The sequence below is a fragment of the Condylostylus longicornis genome, unplaced genomic scaffold, assembly GCF_029603195.1.
Source record: "Condylostylus longicornis isolate FDR11 unplaced genomic scaffold, ASM2960319v2 ptg000135l, whole genome shotgun sequence".
Lineage (NCBI taxonomy): Eukaryota > Metazoa > Arthropoda > Insecta > Diptera > Dolichopodidae > Condylostylus > Condylostylus longicornis.
In genome coordinates this window covers 5188057-5209078 of record NW_026578103.1, presented here as the reverse complement: position 1 = coordinate 5209078, position 21022 = coordinate 5188057, and positions in this window count along the sequence as shown.

The following is a 21022-nucleotide window of genomic DNA, read 5'->3' as shown; positions in this document are numbered from 1 at the left end:
ACACTAATAAACATAGTTTTAAATATTGGCATGAATACTTACACCTGTTCTTAGTTAATTACTATGAAATGTATGCGTTTTTACAGGTTGGCAATATTATGCGTGTATGTATAGATTTATCCAAATAAGAGAATTCGATAAATTAAAAAATAATAAATTAGTGACTTTAAGATTTCCTTAAAGTAGAAGGAAAATTTTTCAAAATGAAAAAGAAAAAACGATTCAGTTTTAATTTCGATTGATATTCAAACCACGTAAATCGACAAAAGTGTGATTTTTTTTCTATTCTAAACATAATCGGTTAGAATCTATCATTAAATTACAATATCAAAGCGGCTTAATTATCATTCATATATTTCATTAATTTTTTTTTTGAAATTGATTTTAAATCAATATAACCATTTTCTAAATAAAACTAAAAATCGAATACTATTATTTAAGCATAAAATTCGCATAAATTTTAAATGTATTAAAAAATTTATGGATATATGGGATCATTACTTAATATAGCTTATACGGATGTCCGTATAAAAATACTTTTCTTAATTAAATCGAAATTGGCAGTTCTATAATCACTTGTCTAAGACTAAGTGACAAACGATATCAAACCAATCCAAATTAAAAATTAGGAATCTCAAAAATTCCGCTAAAACATATTTTGTAAATAAGACCAGAATTTGTGTTAATATTTCCGTTTGGATTAAAGCTTCATGCATATGAAAGAAATTATTTTCGTTTTTACAGAAAGATTTGGATTTTTGGCCTCCAAATTTGAACCTGCTTGCACCAACTAACTTGCAATTTTATTCAAAAGTTTGCGTCTTAAATGAAAGGCTGGAAAACTTATTTAATTTTAATTACAATAATTATATCAAGTTAACATGCTAGTAATAAAAATAGTTTAAAAAACCCAAATTTGATTAAAGAGAACTAGCTCATACAAAAATGAAGTACGATAGTATGAAATTCATTGCATCTTTTTGGTTTGGACTTGAATAAGTCTTAAATTTAAATTGAATTATTAAGTAATCCGCAACTTATTATTTTAATTTATTTATTTTATAACCACCTTATTTACCCTTATTCATAAATTTTTAAATATTCCAATGTGTCATAAATGTGCGTTACTCGAAAATGAAATTACCAGCATTTGATTGACAACTTTTAAAATTTTCTTTTGAAATTATAAACTTATTCGAGCCCGACAATATACTCTAGAAAATTTTAGTATAGAACATCAATGAATTTAAATATGCAGTCGAAAAAAATCATTATAAATTCGAATCAATTTAAAAGTGTTAATTTTCTGTTAAACTTTTATTTTATTTCCTATATATGTACATGTGTACGTCATATATGTAAAAAAAAATTGTTTATAAAATAATGACTTGGCAACAATATACATGCAACTGGTGGCTATCCAAAGCAATAAAACGAATCTAACACACATAGTAACAAATTAGAAAAACTAAAAAAAAAACAGCGCAACAAGAATTTTGTAATACTTGTGTGTGACTTCTTAATTTTCCTCAAACATTTTTATTTTTTCGTTATTTTATTATTATTATTTTTGATATACAGAAATTCCTTAATGTATGGAGGTTATTGCACCTTTTCCACCACATAATCATCATGTTATAAAAATTAAATAGCAATAAACTTAAAAATAAAAAGCTTTTGCACTTTAAAAATATCAAAAAAAAACACACACACACAAAACAACAGAAAAAACATCTAATAGAATAGCAATAACAAAAGAAAAACACAAAAAAATAGAAACAAAAAAAAATATCAGAAAAGCAAAAATTTTCTGCACGGTCGCTGGTAGCAATGACTTTCTAACTCCAGTGTTTTTACTTTTTGTTTTTTGTTGCCTTTTCACAAAAAAAATTTCATCAACCAGCAACACACATTACAACACATACATGCATGCACCACATACTTATACATTTTGTGTAATAAGATAATTGGATTTTTCATTTCTAACAAAGCCGAACCCAAAAAGAATATTTAAAAAAAAAACCAAAATTCACAAAATTCTGAAATTTTGATGAAAGCTTTGTTTAGGATGGTTTTATTTTTCTCGTTCCTAATTTTTCTTCTACACAATAAGAGCCGAGCAGTAAGTAAATGTTTTTTTCCCATAAAGGCCCAATATATTAAGCATATATCAGGTCATTTGCTTTTCTAATCATGATTGCGTTGATAATATTGATGATGATGATGATGATAAAGATGACGATGATGATGTAATTCTTTCTAATTCACAAGCAAAAAGAAAAACAAAACAAAATTGAATTATGACATTTTTATTCATTTATGCTGGTGTTTATTCGATACAATTTGGGTTCGCTATCAAATCATATGATTCTTTTGAGTATTGAAAATATTTGATTTTAAAAATATTGTGAATTTTTTAAAAATTCTTTATTAATTATTAATTAATTAATATTTGTGAGAGCGTAGCTTATTTAATACGAATATTTAGACGTTTAAAAATTTGAGAGGAAAAATTGAATGGCTTCCCGAGGCATCATTCGAATTGACTCTTCCGATACAATATTTTGTACAATCACAAATAAGCTTTACCACTTTTGACTAGCAGCACTTCCGTGCCTTCCTTCCGCGAATTTAGATAAAAGGATAAAGCAATTAAGCAAGTGGTTATTCAGATTAACTAGTGTTAGGAAGTTATGACTCCCCAAGGTGCGTTTTAGGTTGGGTTAAAGTCCCCACTATTAACAGGTTTCAATTTATGTGTTTGGATGATTTTTAACACCTGTAATAGAACACAAACTTTCGATCGACCACTTTTTGAAAGTCGAACATTATGTGTTTTTTTTAACGTATACACGATTAAATCAAAAGTAAAAATCAAACCTTAACGCACAAATATTTTGGCCTCAAATCTACACCAAAAAAAGAAAAAAAAACAATTTCAAAACGACCTCGAAGTTGATATTTTACAATTTTTAAGACGGCATAAAAACTAAAATTTTCGAAAAATTTTTTATACTTTCTCTATATTTCAGCTTCCGTCTAGTTTCGAATAAAACTTCATTCCATTCTCGGCAAAGGTTTTATTTTTTAATTTGACCACTACTTTTCGAAAAAAGTTCTTTATTGTACCTTTTTAATATTTTAAATTAGAAATTTCTATGCCAAATTATACCAAATTTTTTTCTTCTTCACAAATTATTGTGTTATGTAGAATATCTTTAGAAAGCATGTGTTCATAGCCATGTACCTGACCTTGTTTATAGTAAGCCTTATAATGGATTGTAATTAGAAAATTTTATTCTAATAAAAACTTGTTGCTAGCTCAAGGATTATAAGTGGAGTTGTGAGGAACTCTTCACACATTCAAAAAACAAAAGTGATAAAAATTGGTTTCCTATAGTAGAAGAATTTCAAATTTAAAGTGTTCCATCAAGTGTCAATCGAATTAATTTTAGAACTAACAACGTTATAATTTTATTTTTATTTTAGCAAAGTACAGCAATTGTGATTTTCATTATGGCCTTTACAACTGTTCGACGCTGATCTTAACAATTTAAAAAAGTTTGTCGTTAATTGCATTTAAAAGGACAACCAAAGGACAATTAATGAAAAAACAAAATACAAATTTATTACTTGAAAGCAAGAATTCAAAAAGTGAGTATTTAAAAAATTGATAAGCTGTTATAATTGTTATATTCATACCCCGAAAACCCCATAAAACTCAGCTAATTCTCTCTTGTTAAGTCTGCCCAATGTCAAAGCTGCAAATTTATTCATAAAATTTTCATATAATTTTACTTTCCTTTCAAATTTCTGTATTTAAACTTTTAATTTCTATTTTTTAGGTGAAAAAGAAAAAACAAATGTCGATTCAATGAGTAAGTGAACATGAAATTTTTGCGTAAAATTTTGCGTACTTTGCGTTTTAATTTTATGTTCTTTTTATGTTTTTTTTTTTATTCAACTATTTTTACTTTTAAAATTTTTTGGATTTTTGTTTTTCTATTTTTCACATTTTTTGGCTTTTTTATTTTCCAACCTTGAACTGGGTCATCAGCATTTTTAATATGCTATTTTGCACGCATTTAACAATGAATTTGTCAAAAAAAAGAGCAAAACAAAATTTTCTAACTCAATACACTGGGGGAAAGGGGCCTTATATGAAACACTAAATAACACTCCTGCTTAGGTAGATTTTGTTATTATTTTTTTTTTCTTTTATGTATTCTTATTTTGGTTTACTATACTTCCAATTCATTTGGACAGGCAATTTTTGAAAAAGAGCATTTAATTAGCAAATCCAAAAGCGAAAATGAAAATAAACAGAAAGCTTTTTTAATTTTCTAGGTGTTTGTGAATATGTTTTAATAGGAAGGCCTATGAAATATTTTTGCGTTTCGTACACATGTGTGTGATTGTGCGTAAATGTGTTAATTTGGTTTTATTAATATTGGTTTGTTTGATTTAGCGTTGGCTTTTCCTTATCATCATAATAATGAAATATTTTTGTTCTGTACACATTTTGTTAGACGACAAATCATTATACATGCTGCTAGCTGCTACTTTTATATATTCTATAAGCCTACATCTATGGCTATATGTAATTATGCCTATTATTGTGTATAAAAGATATAGAAATAGAATTTTTTTTTTATTTTAATCGCACGCATTTCTATAAAAATAAATAGAAAAACAAAAAATAGAAAAACAAATAAAATAAACAATAAAAAGATATTTCTTATGTATACACAGAATGCTTTTTGTTTTTTTTTCATTATTATCGCTATGATCGAAAGCCTATAGAGAACAAGGTTCAAGGGCAAATTGAAATTGAGTGAATAAAAAGCGATAATTTGCAGGAAATTAAATATAATTTTTGTAATATTTTGCAGTTTCATTTTATTTTTATTTTTATTTAACAAAAATTATAAAAAAAAAAACAAATTCACAACTAATAATTTTAAAATTTTTAATTTACATTCATGTATTTTATGTAGTTTAGCATAAAGAATAAAAAAATGCATTTCAGGGGATTGTTGTAATTCCCATAGAGTCAAGTCTTAATATTTCAAGTTACAAAAAGTTACTCGCAAGTTAAGAATTGCTCGCAGATTGGTAAAATGATTGCATTACGTGAATTTTCCTAAAAATGTTATAAAATGCAATCCTGAAAATATGCAATTACAGAATTTTGTTTTTCTTTATATTGAAATTTTGAGACAATATTTATGCAAGAACCTATTTGAAATGGCAACGAAAATTTTCTTAAATATTTTAATTAATTTTGGGAAAATATTTCGAGCTATGCTATATTAGTTTTAAAACAAATAATTTTGAATTAAAAAAAAAACTATTTGTTAGCTATTGGTATTAAATTAGAAAACTAATCTCAAATCGACTAAGACATTTCAGGATTGCATTTAATTGCCATTGAAATAATTGTTACACACATAAATTTGTGCAAAAATATTTATGTACTACCGTGACTATGCAAAGTAAATGATTATTAAATGATAAAGTGTAAGTTTGTAGACATTTAATCTAAAAATAAGTTCAATATACAATTATCTACGGAATTTGAACTTTTTCAAATGTCGTATATAAATAATCGATTTAAACAACATACTATTAAAATTATTACGTTCTTAAAAAATATTCAAGTGTTAAAAAATATATTTAATATTAACGTTAACATCGATATGTTTTAAATGCTGATTGCATCCTCATCTATTTACTTAAAAAATATTTTTCAGTTCTAACTTTTAATTCAGAACTTAATATTTTCTTTACATAAACAATTCAATCAATAACACTACTCGTATTATGTGTTTTTAAAAATCGAAGTTATGTTGATTATTCCGAGTAAATCCAGTCAATTTCAACAAATGTTTGAACTTCGTATAAGCATATAAAAGACCACTGTTGCATTTTAAGAATTATATTTTTAGATTTTTAAGTTCCAAATTTGTTAATATTTGTTTACAATAAAAACATATCAAGGTGAAATTCTTTATTGTTACAAGAGAAATCTTATAATGTTACAGGAGACTTTAGATATTTAAAATGAAACAATATCCTTGTATATTCGATCTGCAATAAATAAATTCTTGATGGAAATTAGTTTGTCAATAAAATACTTAATAAGGTGGTCTTGTTAATTTGCAGATGCATTGTGTTTTCAACTCTAATTCTATTAAATACTAATTTTTATCCATAATTGCATTATTTTATAAGCTTCAAATCCGAACATATTTTTAATTCAGATTTTAAATTCAAAATGGCGTTATAATTTTAAATTTCTTTTGAAATCATCTTTCTCGAAAAATCGAAAATTGATCATATACAATAATAATAACATTTATAAAAAAAAAAACTTGCAATTACCTCAGCATTAGAATCAAAAGCAAGTTTTTTTCCCTATGGCTCTTCATAAAAAGAGCAAATAAATTAAAAAAAAAGAAGAATTTATTAAAAAACATTTGGTTGGTTTTTTTGTTTTGTTTTCCTTTTTTTTAACCATTTCTAATTTGTCCTTCAAAAAGTTATAAAGATCATTGCACTCACTCGCATTAATATATATATATATACATATATAGTGAAGCAAATAATAAAGAAAAATCAAATAAAATTTCTTACCTAACCGCCCCTAAGAATACAAAAAATTCATAAAATAGTCAAATGTTTTTCAAATACAATCAAAGCTTTATTAATAATAACACTATATGTATATATGTTTGTATAATGTACATATAATATATTAAATAAAATTAAAAAAAATAGCATAATCAAAAAAATGCGAAATTTCATTCGCAATATGAAGTTATGAAGCATTAAAAAAGGCTATGAAAGTAAAATAATAGAATGTATATAATAAAAACAAGAAGAAAAACACATGATTATAAGCGAATCTACATTAAATAAACACAGGCACACTCAATTGTTCCTATATACATATTCATATACATACGCATAAACTCATAAACTCATTAATATAAACATATATAAAATTTTAATTTTGCAAATGTGTGGGTTTAGTAAATGAATGCGAAACGCACAATACGATAATTATTTTATTCTCACGATACATTCTGTTTATTATCGTTAATATGGTATAGAAAGCTTCAAATATATGAGAAAAAAAAAACAAGAAATAAAACAGAGGCGAACCAATTCCGTAATATTATGATAACTACTATAATTTTTAAGAATTTTTCAATTTTACATACACAGAATCAGAAAATATTCGTTGTTTCAAGTAGAGTAACTTTTTATATTTTACAATTTTTAAAATACGATATTAATGCCTTACCTTTTTTAACCATTAAAATGGCGAATAACACCATTTTACCATTTAGTTTGTACAATTCTACTATGAATCATAACAAAAGATGAAAAGTCCAACTGCATTTTGCGCAGCTAAACTTCGGGAAACGAATATTAACCATTGCTCATTGAAAAGTTTAATAGGTGGATCAAAATTCGACAAGTACATTTTTTTCCCCAAAAGTTTTTTCAAAATCATTTTATTAGACGTATGTACATAATTTTATTTTCAATATTTGACTGCATTATAGGAATATTAATCATCTTAGGTCTATATTTCAAAGATAAAGAATTATTGTACAATAACAATATAAAACTAAAATATGTCTTAGGCAGGTTATTATAATATTGTCACATATTTTCCATTTCAGAATGATAGCCATGCTTATATAAAAAAAACTTCTCGGTATTTTTCAATTATCTAAGACTTAAATCTGTGATAAATTTACGAGTACGCGATTTTAACATGATTGATGTTCGATTAAAATTATTCGAAATAATTAATTTTGACCGTAATTTCCAGTTTAGAATTGTAAAAACCCATACCCATGTAATATATGAAAAGTATATCGTATATAAACGTACTTTTACTATGTTATTGCCAATTATAATGTCTAAATGATTTTGAAGTATTCGTTAAATAGTTATGGCAGCTATTTATGTAAAAAAAGTTATATGAACTGGACCCGAATTGTCTGAGTCTCTAAGAATTTTTAAAAATTATTCAAGTTGTAAATTTATCCCTGATAGAGTACATTCGAACTTAAAGACTAATTTTATTAGAATCAATACTGGTAGATATGAAAAAAATGTTTTAATATAAACGAGTAAACTGACAAATATCTAGTATTTAGCCTATTATTATATTTTTTTTAAAAAGGAAATTAAAGAACAAGTTAGAAAATATACGAGAACAACTTGAGAACAATACAAAATAAATAACGAACATGCATTAATGGTCATTATAGTTGTATTAGGAAAAGAATTATACAAGAAAATTTATACATAATTCATACACACACATATTTTACATAAATGGGTATAACATAAGAACAAAACATATACCTACCTCTTTCTTTTGTATAAAAGTTTCCAAGTTTAAATTACATCAGGCATAAAATGTAAACGAATACATAGCTTAAATAGCAAACAATTTGATAGAGTTGCGAAGCACAAGCTATAATAGTTTTGATTACATGTGCTATGTATATATTTATGTATATATGCAATTATAGAAATATTTAAACGATGATGTTATTGTAAAATTTATTATTAAGAAAATTTATAAATTGTTATTGTAAAATTATTTAATCACAAAATTATAATTTATTTAAATTAATCAGAAATTTTACAAATAATAAGCTGTAAATTATGCAATAATCGTGTATTTATGAAAATAATTTTGTACTATAATTTTCTTCGAGTAGTTCCATAGTAAATATAGTAAAAAATGAAAACCGAGCTCTGATATTCTTAAAAAATCTAAAAATTTTAAAACTAAATTTAAATGTTTATAGAAATCACCCAATTATCCCTCTTTATATGCACAAAAATGGAAATTTGGTCAATAGTAAAAGCTGACACATGGTTTTTCCCAAAAGTAAGGTGGTTTTTCGCATTGTCAAATGAAGCCTATATATAAAATTTCAACTTAATCTATAGAATAATTTCTTAAAAATAATCAAAAATGTAAAAAGGTCTTGTTCCCTGAAATCTGACATATCCCAAAATTGATCAATCTGTGACATAGCCAAAATAAACTCACATATTTCATCATGAATTTGTTCAGCCCACCATCAGACGTATGAACACACAGACCGACAGACCGATATTTCTCTAAGTTAATTTTTTAAGATATTATTTGTTATTTTCACAATAGATTAATGAATTTTTAATTTTATTTGTAAAAAAACCAATTTGAGAGGATTTTTTCAAATAAATTACAAAAATATTAAAAATTTACATATTTCAAAGCAAAAATTGCAAAAAATATTCTTAGAATGCTATTTATAACTCATAATTTTTACAATAATGCAATTCAATTGCCATAGAATTCAAAAACGAAAAAGTTTCTTATATAAGATTTTATTTATGTAGTTATTCAATACGAGTTAAGTTTTAATTTTGAACCAATTTTAGGTGCTAATTTTAATCTAGAAATAAATACTATGCTTAGAATTAAAAAGGATTCTAAATTATTCGAAGCGGATTACTTTGTCAATTTCAAATCCATGTTCAATTAAATTTACATTGAGTTGCATAAAATTGTAGGTTTTTGATATCAAACGTTTTTAATCCATCAATACATCTATTAGAATTAGATAATTTGCTCTATCGCAACTGATCATCTTTTTCTTTTAATCTACACTATGGAATTACACTCATATTTCAAGATAATGAATTTAGATACTTGGAAAGCCGAGAATGGGAAACAATTCCATGGGAAGCAGTCAATTAAAATTTAATTCTAATTTCATGTTTGTAGCAAAATGCGAAAAAATTTTATATACGAAAATTGTCACTTGAAAGAGTATGTGTTATAGAACAGATTAATCAAATTAATCAAGAAGCAAATTAATCAAATCGGAATTCTTAAGAGAAAATTTTTAAAGAATAAGTATGAATTTGACAAGAATTAAAATTTGTCTAGTAAAATATAGATAAAATTGTAAAATATAGAGCATGAAAAAATTAAAGAGCAACGAAATTTAAAAATAAAATATTTTTATACGAACCCTTTAAATCATAGCGTTGCTTTAAAGAACTCCAATTTCCTAAATTAAATTAAAACATTTTATATATTTTCAATAATTAAATTCACGTTGTTTATCCACGCAATAAAAAGGTTTTTAATCCACGAATGATTTACAACCTTAACACTCATATTATGGCATATTTGACTCTGCCAATATGCTGACTTGTTTTATTTCCACATTAATATGAGTCTCATTCCTTAAGAATTTTGAAAAATAAAAAATTTGCTTAAGGAACATGATGATAGTGATTTAGACAATTAGAACAAAATACTCCCTGTATCTTTTCACTCCTTGTAAATTGCTTTTGTTATTGTATTAAAGGACAACTAAATTAAAAAACTTAGTAAATTTCTTAATAACGCCTTTACATATGCAATTTTTAATTAATAATTCAAAAATAATCAATTAATAGAATATTAAATTATCGAAATGTTTTCTTTCTAATGTTACCTAAAATGAAAACTCTTATACTGTTCTATTGTTAACAGCAAAATGAATAGGTGCTAATGAGAAAAAAGAGAGAAGTAATAAAATATGAATTTGATTTATTTGTGTGTATTCGTTTGTACTCTGACTTTTGTTATTTGTGCTCTTCTTAAAATCCTATTTTAATATATTTTTTTTATTTTTTCTACTTATTTTTTTTCCCATGGAATATGTGAACGTACCTCTATATCTTTTTATACATAATATACATATGTATTAACAAATTTTTTGAATACACAAGTGCGTTTCATGTTTTGTATGCGGTCATGTGTGTAAGAATGTCAAATTTTTTTTATAATTTTGTATGCCTACTTGTGTATATATTTGCTCGATTTTATGTGAGTATGTTGTGTTTTAGAATAACATCATCTATATCTGAGAGTGAATAGTGATAATGGCATCATAAAGTTTATAACAAATGAAATGTTAAGAGTTTTAAAATAAATTTTTATTGTTGTTACGTTTTATGCAAATATGAAGTTGTTTTTGTTTTTATGTTTAGTTATCGTTTTTTATTAGTTTTATTGTTTATGGTTTTGTATATTTTTTTTAGTAATATTTTTGTTATGTTGTGTGTTTTATGATGTTGATTTGTATTTATTTTCTTGTTTTTGAATGAGAATTTAGAACTTTATAAGTTTTGTTGTAATTTTTGAATATTTATTTTTGTATTTTATTGAAATTCTCTATTATCTATATGAATATTTTGGGATTCTCTTCAATTTTGCATTAAAAACTAGAACTTAAAAGTTTATTACGAATTTGATATAATTTTTTTTATTCTTTTTAATTTAATTGTTTTGTTATTAAATGAGATTTTAGTAAGGATCCATTAAACTAAACGTATGTATATATTCTCGTTTATGTTTATGTTTTAATTTTAAAAAAATATTCAAAGTAAATGAATAATCACATCAAAATATTTAATAATATAACTTAGATATGATATAAAAGAGCTATAAATTATTAATTGGAATCTTGTTGTTAAAAGTTTTAGTAAAACTTAAGTGTTGAAACTGCAATAATATTGTATATACATAATATAAATACTAAGGGAGTTAGAAAGCTATGAATGGTATGAAAATTAAATTACGTGGCAATTTCGAATGTACTTTTAAAATTCTGTTCTTGTGAACTGAACACTCTGTTAATATTAAATAAAATTTTAATGTTTTATATAGTTTTAGGGTTTTGGAGAAATACTGTCGTACTTAGAAACATTTAGTTCGTCTAAGAGAACTAACTTTAAAGTATAAGTTTGTTTTTAAAACAAAATTATAAATTTTTTTTATATTTAATAATAACCTCGAAAGCTGGAAAGAAATGAAACTTAACTTTTAGTTTCCATAAAACTGACAATTTTGAGGTAGCAATAATAATGTTTGAAGTTTAGACATATATTTTACAAAAACCAAAACTAATAGATATTGAAGTCACAACTTTGAAATAATTAAAGTAATGTTAACTAAATTTCAAGAAATATGTTTTTTAAACTATGAAGTGTGAATTTTTAATAATATAGGAAACTTGTTGCTTGAACAAGTCAAAATGTTTTCCTTTTTTAAAACAACCTACTAGCTAGCCTAGCTAGGTATCTATTCATATTATTTTTGATAACATTTCAAAATTTATCAAATTATTGCCTACATTTAGGATGAAAATAAAAGATTGAAAGAAGTTCTAAATTAATGGTCGAATTCGATGGTTAATTGAGTGAGTTACGAAAAATAATTATATTTTTTGATTGCATGGAATTTACTGTTACCTATCTGAATTTATAGAAATTTTGAAAAGTTTGCAGTTTCAGATATACGTATATAATGTGCTGAAAATTTAATTCAGAGGGGATGCAAGTGGAAAAAAATGATTTATTAAAGTCTAATAATTGCTAATATTTCAGAATTGTTCAATTTACAGTCTAGAAAGAAAAACTGTCAAAATGTAAAAAAAAACGTTTTAAGATAACAATTACTTTCAACGCCCATTTTGTTACTATAATGTTTAGCTATTCTGCAACGTAATGAAAAAGCCAGAAAGTATTTTGATCAATTTACAAATTTTAAGAAATTTTTGTGTTTCCAATACAATAAGTAGTCAAAAAATGAAATTTTCAGAACGTTGAGGAGCTATAACTTTTGACAGGTAAAAATTTTCTTCTAGAGAAAAAAGTTTCTAACAAAGATTTATTCGTGCACAAATTCTTTCAAATTTTTTTTAGAAGAGTGCTTGATTACTTTTCATTTAAATAAATTTATAAGTTATTTAGAATATTAAAATTAAATTAAAATTAAATTTAAATGTAGATTATTTCAAGTTTCTCATCATCTTTTACCACATGTGACTTAATACCTTCAACAAACTTTGAATAGTTCTAGAAGTTTACACAAATGTTGCAGCAACATTAATTCATATTTTTAAAAAATCTTATATACAAAATTTAGTACAGAATTTTTTATGCCATTTTAATGCCAAAAAACCAGAAACGGAAATTTTAAAATAAATTAAGCAAATATTAACAAAACAATAACATGAAAAAAAAAAATAAATAATTTTCAAATAATTTACATTTCCGAATCATCAAGAAAATTAAAAAAATAAAAAATGTTGCAAACGTAATCAATGCAAATTTACTTAGGTGTTGTTGTTTTGTTGTCTTATTTTTTCAAACAATAATTATTATGCGTGAGTATGTGTACACACAAATATATTTTTTAAAAAATGTGTACGCATTTAATTTAGATTTTTTTAAATTTTTTTTTCCGTATTTCAAAACACTTGTGATGCTTTCATAAAATTTCTATGGTAAATTAATATTTTTTTAATTTTATAGTTGTATTGCAATATAAAATACGAGTAGCATCATAAATCATGTGTACTACAAAAAACTTTAAAATTATTAAAAAGCTTTTTGTAATTGAAAATCTTCAAAATTTTAAATATTGAAGTTGGAAACAGTTTTCTTTAAGCTTACAAAAAAATGTTGTTTTTAATTCTAAGGTTTTTATCTTGAACTTGATACTAAATAATAAAACAAAATCAGAATAAATAAATTTCAATCGTTATTCAAACATATTCCAACTATAGGATAATCGCATACATGATTCTCTAAATATGTTATGAATTGCAATTTCTGAACTCCGATATCCGAGGGTGTGTATAACAGTTATAGTAGTCTGAAAAGATTGTTAGATCTTGTATAACTCTTGTCTGAATAGATTGTTAGATCTTAAAATTTTGACTTTACTTTTAAACTTTTTAAAAAAAAATTTTTTTTTTTTATAGCTTCTTATTTATTAATTTGGTTTGACATGGTAGTATACCCGTATATGGCACATTACATGCTCATCATAAAATGTTTTCCAAATTCGAAATGAGTTTTTTTTTTATTACCTCTTCACTTGAAAGTGACAATATTAAATGCTAAATCTGGTAATTACTTTAGTAGCTAGATTCACATACTGCGACGAATGTTACATGATTTTGCAAAAGTATCATGAACGAAATAAATATTTTAAAATTTCTTAAATATACAAATCTGCAAATATATTTCATACACATTGAAAAAATTACAAGAAAAGTCAGACACAGCAGCGACTGAAAAACTCTTTGAAAAGAAAAGAAAAATCAAGCAAAAAGCAAATGTAAAGTTCAAAAATTAACAAAGAAAGATAAAAAGACTATTCAAGGTTACAATTTATAACTTACATCATCATCATCATCATCATCATCATTACCACCACTATCATCATCATCATTATCAAAATGATTAAAACTATTTACATAGCTGCGTATACAAGTGTACACACGATAATCATAAAGTTTTGTGTAACTTTTTAGTAGCATTTTTAAATTTGCTTTTTTAAATAAAAGTTGAAAAAAAAAAAAAAACACAAAAATTTAAAACAAAGCTAATCAACTAATTTTAACTTTTTAACGCGTATACGCAACTAGATTTTTTCATCTTGTATTAAAAAACTAGTTAAAATAAAAATTTCACATAAAAAGCAATAATACGATAGTTATAAATTAAGGTAAAAATGATTTTGCACCTGCAACCTTGAAAATTTTTATTAGGAAGTAGAGAAGAAAAAAAAATGTGTGTCGAGTTCTTTGTTATATAAGAATAGCAACACACCAGAAATACACGCACAAAATTTTTGTTTTGTTGTTTTTTTTTTTTATATTTTTTCTTATTTTTTTTTATCTTCTAGTTTGGTAGATTTTTGTAAAATTATTCTTATTTTTTAATAAATTATTGAAAAAATGGAAAAAAAATGTCTTGTTCTCATCTTTAATTCTCATTACTTTTAATTTTATTTGGCTTAGTTCTAATGTCAGTAGACTTAAATTTTAATATTAAATAATGCGTAAGTCAAGTTAATTAATTACGGGCCTGTATTCAAATTTTGAGTTATGGAAAGATGTGAGGAAATATTTCAATGTACGAAAAAAGTAAATATTGAACCGCAACAGAGATTTAGAGCATAGCAACTGTAAAATTTCAATTCAAAGTGCAAAAAATTGTTTGACTAATCTTGACCTCCTATCTTTGTAATAGTAAACTAATTAACACTAACATTTGCTAGAATGAAGTATTCAAGTCTCCTTTTAGAATTTTTTATAAATACTTTTTTAAGTATTTCAAAAAATAATTATTTTATTATTAATTATTAACATATTTTTTTTTTTAACAGATCACAAGCATGCTTTATGAACTAAAATATGAATTTCAAAATTGTACTCAGAAATTTTCCCGAATTTCGATAAATTGAGTAAATTTGTACTTTAAAGCTAACTATTAAAAGAAGAAAAATTCATTAATGTCAGACAACTGACATTTCTCCAAAAAATTGGAAAATGGGAATGTCTTTTACGGGAAATAAATCTGACAACAGTATTGATTGTGTGGCGGAAACTGAGTGATGTTTCATTGTTCATTCTCCATTATGAATATCTTCTGCAAGATTTGAATGAAAATCTTTGAAATTTAATCTATTACGAGCTTGCGAATGAATTGCTTATGAAACTTTGTTGATATTTTAAATTATTTAGCATGTCAATGTTTTCGTTTCGAGAAAGGTTTACATACGAGTAATCTATAAAAAGAATGACAATGGAAATTATAAATTATATGAAATGAATGTGAAATTAAGTTCTGTGAGCGTTATTGGTGATTCTAAGAAGGGCAATTTTTGTCCAAAGCCGCAGTGCATATTATTTAAATAAATCGCCAGAAGGTGACTATTATTATCACCGTACCAGTATGCCACTAGATGGGATACAAAAACAAAAATCCATTTGATTCAATGTTAAATAAAATTATTTTTAGGATCTTGTGTACTCTAGCTCGACTTTAACTACAAAGTATAATAAAAATGAAAGAAAAACAAAAATGAATTTAAACATTTCAAGGATATTACGATCGCTCATTACTCATAGAGCATATCACCTCTTTGTAATTAGAACAATAAAAAATATAAGCAAAAAAAGAAAATTATTATCAGGTAATTTATTAATTAGAATTTTATGAATTAGGTTTTTAGGCCTCATTAATATACTTACTTACGTAGAATTTTTTAGAGTTGAATATAATTGAATTCTCAGAATTACAATATTAATAAAAAAAAAAATTCGGCTTAATTATAACAAAATTTTAAAGTTTTAGTGCTGACTAATTTTTTCGATGATTCACACATAAAATGAGATGAGACAAAGGAATTTAAACCTTTTACTAACAATAACAAAAAATCCTTTTATTCCTCAAGTATATTTAAAGTAGTAATTCTGATAATAAGTCAGTAAGGTACATGGGGTGATTATAATCAAATTTTCAGTTATATTGAATTTTATTGCATTACAACGCGAGCTGGACAATTCGAGAAATTCTAAATAAAATATTAAATGAGATTGAAGCAAAAAACAAATTGAATTGGTAGTTTGAGTATCGTAAGCATGAAAAATTTTATGATCTTTAAGATTACTATAAACTACTTTAATTTGTCTAATAATTTATCTGTATAGATTGCATTTTGCATATTTTGATTTCAAAGTAAAAGGTTTATCGACAGTCGTTCATCTAAATCTAAATTATTTTTCCAGTTTTTTAAACTAATAGGTGCAGAGTTATGCAATTAGAGTCAATTATAATTATTGTACGACTGTTAATCTAGATAGAGGAACTTGTTTTTTTATTATTATATACAAACTATTTGATTATAAAGCCCAAGCAAACTAAAAAAATAAAAAAATCAGATAAAAAACATTTGAAAATTGTAGTAGCACAATCCCTTTTAGAAGACTCTAAACGACTCTCAACTAGTTCCTGCATATCCCTATGATTATTCTGTAGCACTTCTAGTCATAGACGCACCTCTATACTCATAGACCTTATATTCAATTCTGAATAATTGCAACATTCCAGTCTCAGTTCCTTCCCTGATAAACAGTAGAAACTTTTAGAAATATAAAAACTAGAGATATAAAAAATATTTTATTCACATAAAATTAATTTTAAAAAACTATAGTAATAAAATGAAAAAGATGAAATTTTTGTTAATAAAACAAAGAAGACGAAAGAGAATCTTTTCTACGTCTTGCAGTGTCTTATGTCCACTTTGTCCATTAACCTTGCCGAAGTAAATATTTATGTTCTAAAATAATTACACTTGTTTTTTTTATTTTCTATACAAAATTTTTAATAAAATAATTTATAATATTATTTTTATAAAATAAAATCTTTGATAAATAACAAAAAAAAAAATACTTGGTATAAATTTTGGCACGGCCGAATTATACATGAAATTTTTTTAGGTTTAACGAACTATTTATTTACGGGCCTGTAAACTATCACGAGATATAATTTACGATTTCTATTCTAATTTTGTGTGGGCCTTTATTACCTTAGAATCTGCAGATTTTTATGTTTTTGTTTTTCTCTCTTTCGCCTTCTTCATATCTTTTATTGATTGTAAACATTTATGTTAGATGATAATTATAAGAATGTTTTTTATATATACCCACAATTATATAAATATGTACATATGTAAATATATTTATATTATATGCAAATTAATATAATAAAGAAACATAAAATTTATAAATAAAAAAACAAAACTTCTGTAGCTATCTACGAAATTTGATTTTATTCAAATTTAATATTATAAAATTATAGTCTCAAGCACTTGAAAAGGTACACAAGGAGAGAGTTAACAGATAACCCATATATGCAAAGCTGGTTAGTTATAACATTAACATTAAAACTCTGTAATTCTTATAATATTGTGAGCTAGTTATTGGCTTCATTTAGAATTGAAATCATTCTTCAAGCAAATGTAATGATTAATTCAATCATATTTTGTCATTTAAATTTAAGTTTTCTAAAAGAATTTTTTTGAATTTCCTTTTTATTTTATATTTGATCCTGTCCTAACGCTATATTCGACTGTGTCTTAATGTTAAAGAGAGGCTGTTTATTTACTTCTTTGCTAGCTTTCATAACATTTGCAGTAGTTATTGAACGAAAACTTTGTACTACGAGTACTTTTACATAATTAGGAAGATAGTTAGAATACCGAACTAAATTAAACTCTGGGGTTACGAAATGTTCTGACAGTGATTCTTAAGTTTGACAAAGTTACAATTTTAAGTTAGATGAATAAATTACTTTTTTTTAAAAATTTAAAGTTAAAAATTCTAATTTTTCGAATACTAAAGTCAATTGATTCCAAAATTTAAGAAATTTGTAGCATGCACTTATGAAAAAGTTTTGTTTTTTGCTTTTCTAATTATATCTGTAATCAAGAGCATGTTAGGTAATAATACGGATTCCAGTTAGAACTTCCAATAATGCCAAAAATCGTAAATTAATTTTAAACCCTCGTGTATATTTAGCTGCTGCCCTATTTGCTTGTTGAGCTGCTGTGTAATACATACTTAGAATGCGAACTATTTGCATAAGTAAAGCATACATACTTGTATATACGTGCATAATTGGAGTCGGTGTATTAGCAATATGGTACATCTAAAACCAAAGGAAAATTTAACAAAACAAAATTCATAGCTTTTTAATCTCTCTTAATATTAAGTTCCCATTCTTTTTGAACGAGTGTTTAAAAAGTTTCTATTTAAAGAATATCGAATACAAAATATTTAACTCTTATTTTCAACTTGATTCAATCAAATCAAAAGTGTTATATTTAATAATTGTTATATTATATATCAAAATATACAAATATTACAGTTTATATACATCTACCTGGCCTATGTTTAAGCTTTTATTAGAAAATGATCTTAATGTGAGAACTTTTAGTGTGTATAATAGTTTTCTTTTATTTTTTTCTTTTGCTATTTTTTGCATTGATCTATGTATCAGAGATCTTATAACAAAATAATTCATTACATTTTACATATGTATATGAATTTAAATCCGACATATATTTATGTATGTACATATATGTATATGAATTAACGCAGCGGCACCATTGAAATATAAGAAAAAAAATGTATATAAAAAAGTCACGCAGCATTAATGCTAATAGAAAAAAAATGCGTGTATAGAAGCAAAAATAAAAAAATTACGTAAGAATTGGCGACTATAGTTTTTTAGCATAGAGGAATAAAAAAAAATCAAGGCGAAAAATTAAAAAAAAAAAAACAAAAAGCATTTTTTTTTTGTTGGCTTTTTGTGCTAACTATATTGGACGATATTGACCATGGCAATTCTTAACCCTGAAAAATTTTGATAGAACAAAATTTTTATTATCCATAGAAATATTTGAAAAAAAAAATTAAAGCCTATATTTACCTGGCTGAAACCGAGTTAAGATTCTATTTCTCTTTTTTTTTTTTTATAAAAAAATAAAAATGTAACATTGTGTATCACTTAAGAATATTATAAAAGAATCAAAAGGAAAAAAATCTAACTTAGATTTTGATTAATGATTTAAAATATGCTGCGGCATGGCAAGAATAACATATTGATTCTAGAGTTGAGTTTGTTCTGAGGTGCTGGCGGTGCTTATTAGTGTTGAACACAAAGACTTACAAAAGGTATAAGTAAAAAACAAAAAAGAAATAAAAAATTGGTTATATAACGCGGAATTTTTTATTAAATAATTGAAGTGATTTATAAATTAAAGAGACAACGCATTTCTAATTGAATAGGTTTTTAAAAGAATTCATAGAAATTCAATTTCAAGGTGATTTTTGATTTAATTTTAAAAAATCTAAAGGATTTTTTCACATAACAATTTAAATTTAAAATTGGTAGGCACATTAAAATTACGAATGATAAAATTAGATACTTGATTTCAATGTTTGCGACAACATTTCCAAATTTCCAAACATTTCCAAATTCGTTATGTTGTCAATAATATTGGAAAAATATTTACTTTTAATGAGGCCTTTATTAAAACAAAATACTTAAAATTTATAGGCGATTAAACCTTTGATTTGTAAAGTGTCACAATATGAGACATTTATATAGGTTTTAAGCTTGTATATGTATGTATAGCTTTAGAACTCAATAATTGGTTAAAATAATTCTCACACTCCTAAGTTAAGACATGAAAGTATTCTTTTAATAACAGGACGGTCATAATTTAAAATACTTTTGTTTTTAGGGAAATTCGAAACAATTTTTGGTGTAAGAAAATATGACAATATACAAAATTTTAGGGTTTATAGCTCAAAAGGATGAGCAGTTACAAAAAAAAATTTTTTTTTAGGAAAATAAAATATTTATCAGTACCTATAAAATGCTACCTATAAATGCTAAAATAATTTGGAAAATTAGTGAGATGATGGGCACACAGACAATCAATAGACATGAAATGATCTATTTGATTACAAAATTTCAGCGCTGTACAAATTTTGGAATAGACGGACAGAGTAAAATTAAAATTAACATTTTTTTGGAAATGTGCCAACAAATCAGTATTAACTTTAATGAGAACAATAATTTTCATACAAAAATCAAAATATTGTTAAATTTTTTCACAAATTCCATTTGCGATAATTCTCTCAAAAGTATTAATTATCTTTAAGTCAAAAACGACCAAAATAGGCCAGAGAACAGCAGTGTTGTGTAACGCAATAATTTTTTATGCTAAATTGTGTTGTACCAGTAAAATTTTAAAATTTCTTCAATATTTTGGTCGATTTCAAAACTTCATACCAGAAAGAAAACATCAAAATCAAGAATTGAAGCAAATCCTAAAGAACTTGCGACAGATCTAGTGATGATAAATTTGAGAAAAAATTTTTGTATGACAAAAATGGTTGTTGAAACAAGAGAATTAAATTAAGAGGTAAACCTTAATTTTTTCCTTAACAAAGCTGTAACTAACATGAAATCAAAGTAAAAAAATAAAAAAACAAAAATTCCAATCAAAAATAATTTGAAATTTTTTCGCAGTAAACAACAAAAAGAAAGAAAAATTACTAAGAATTTTTTTTTA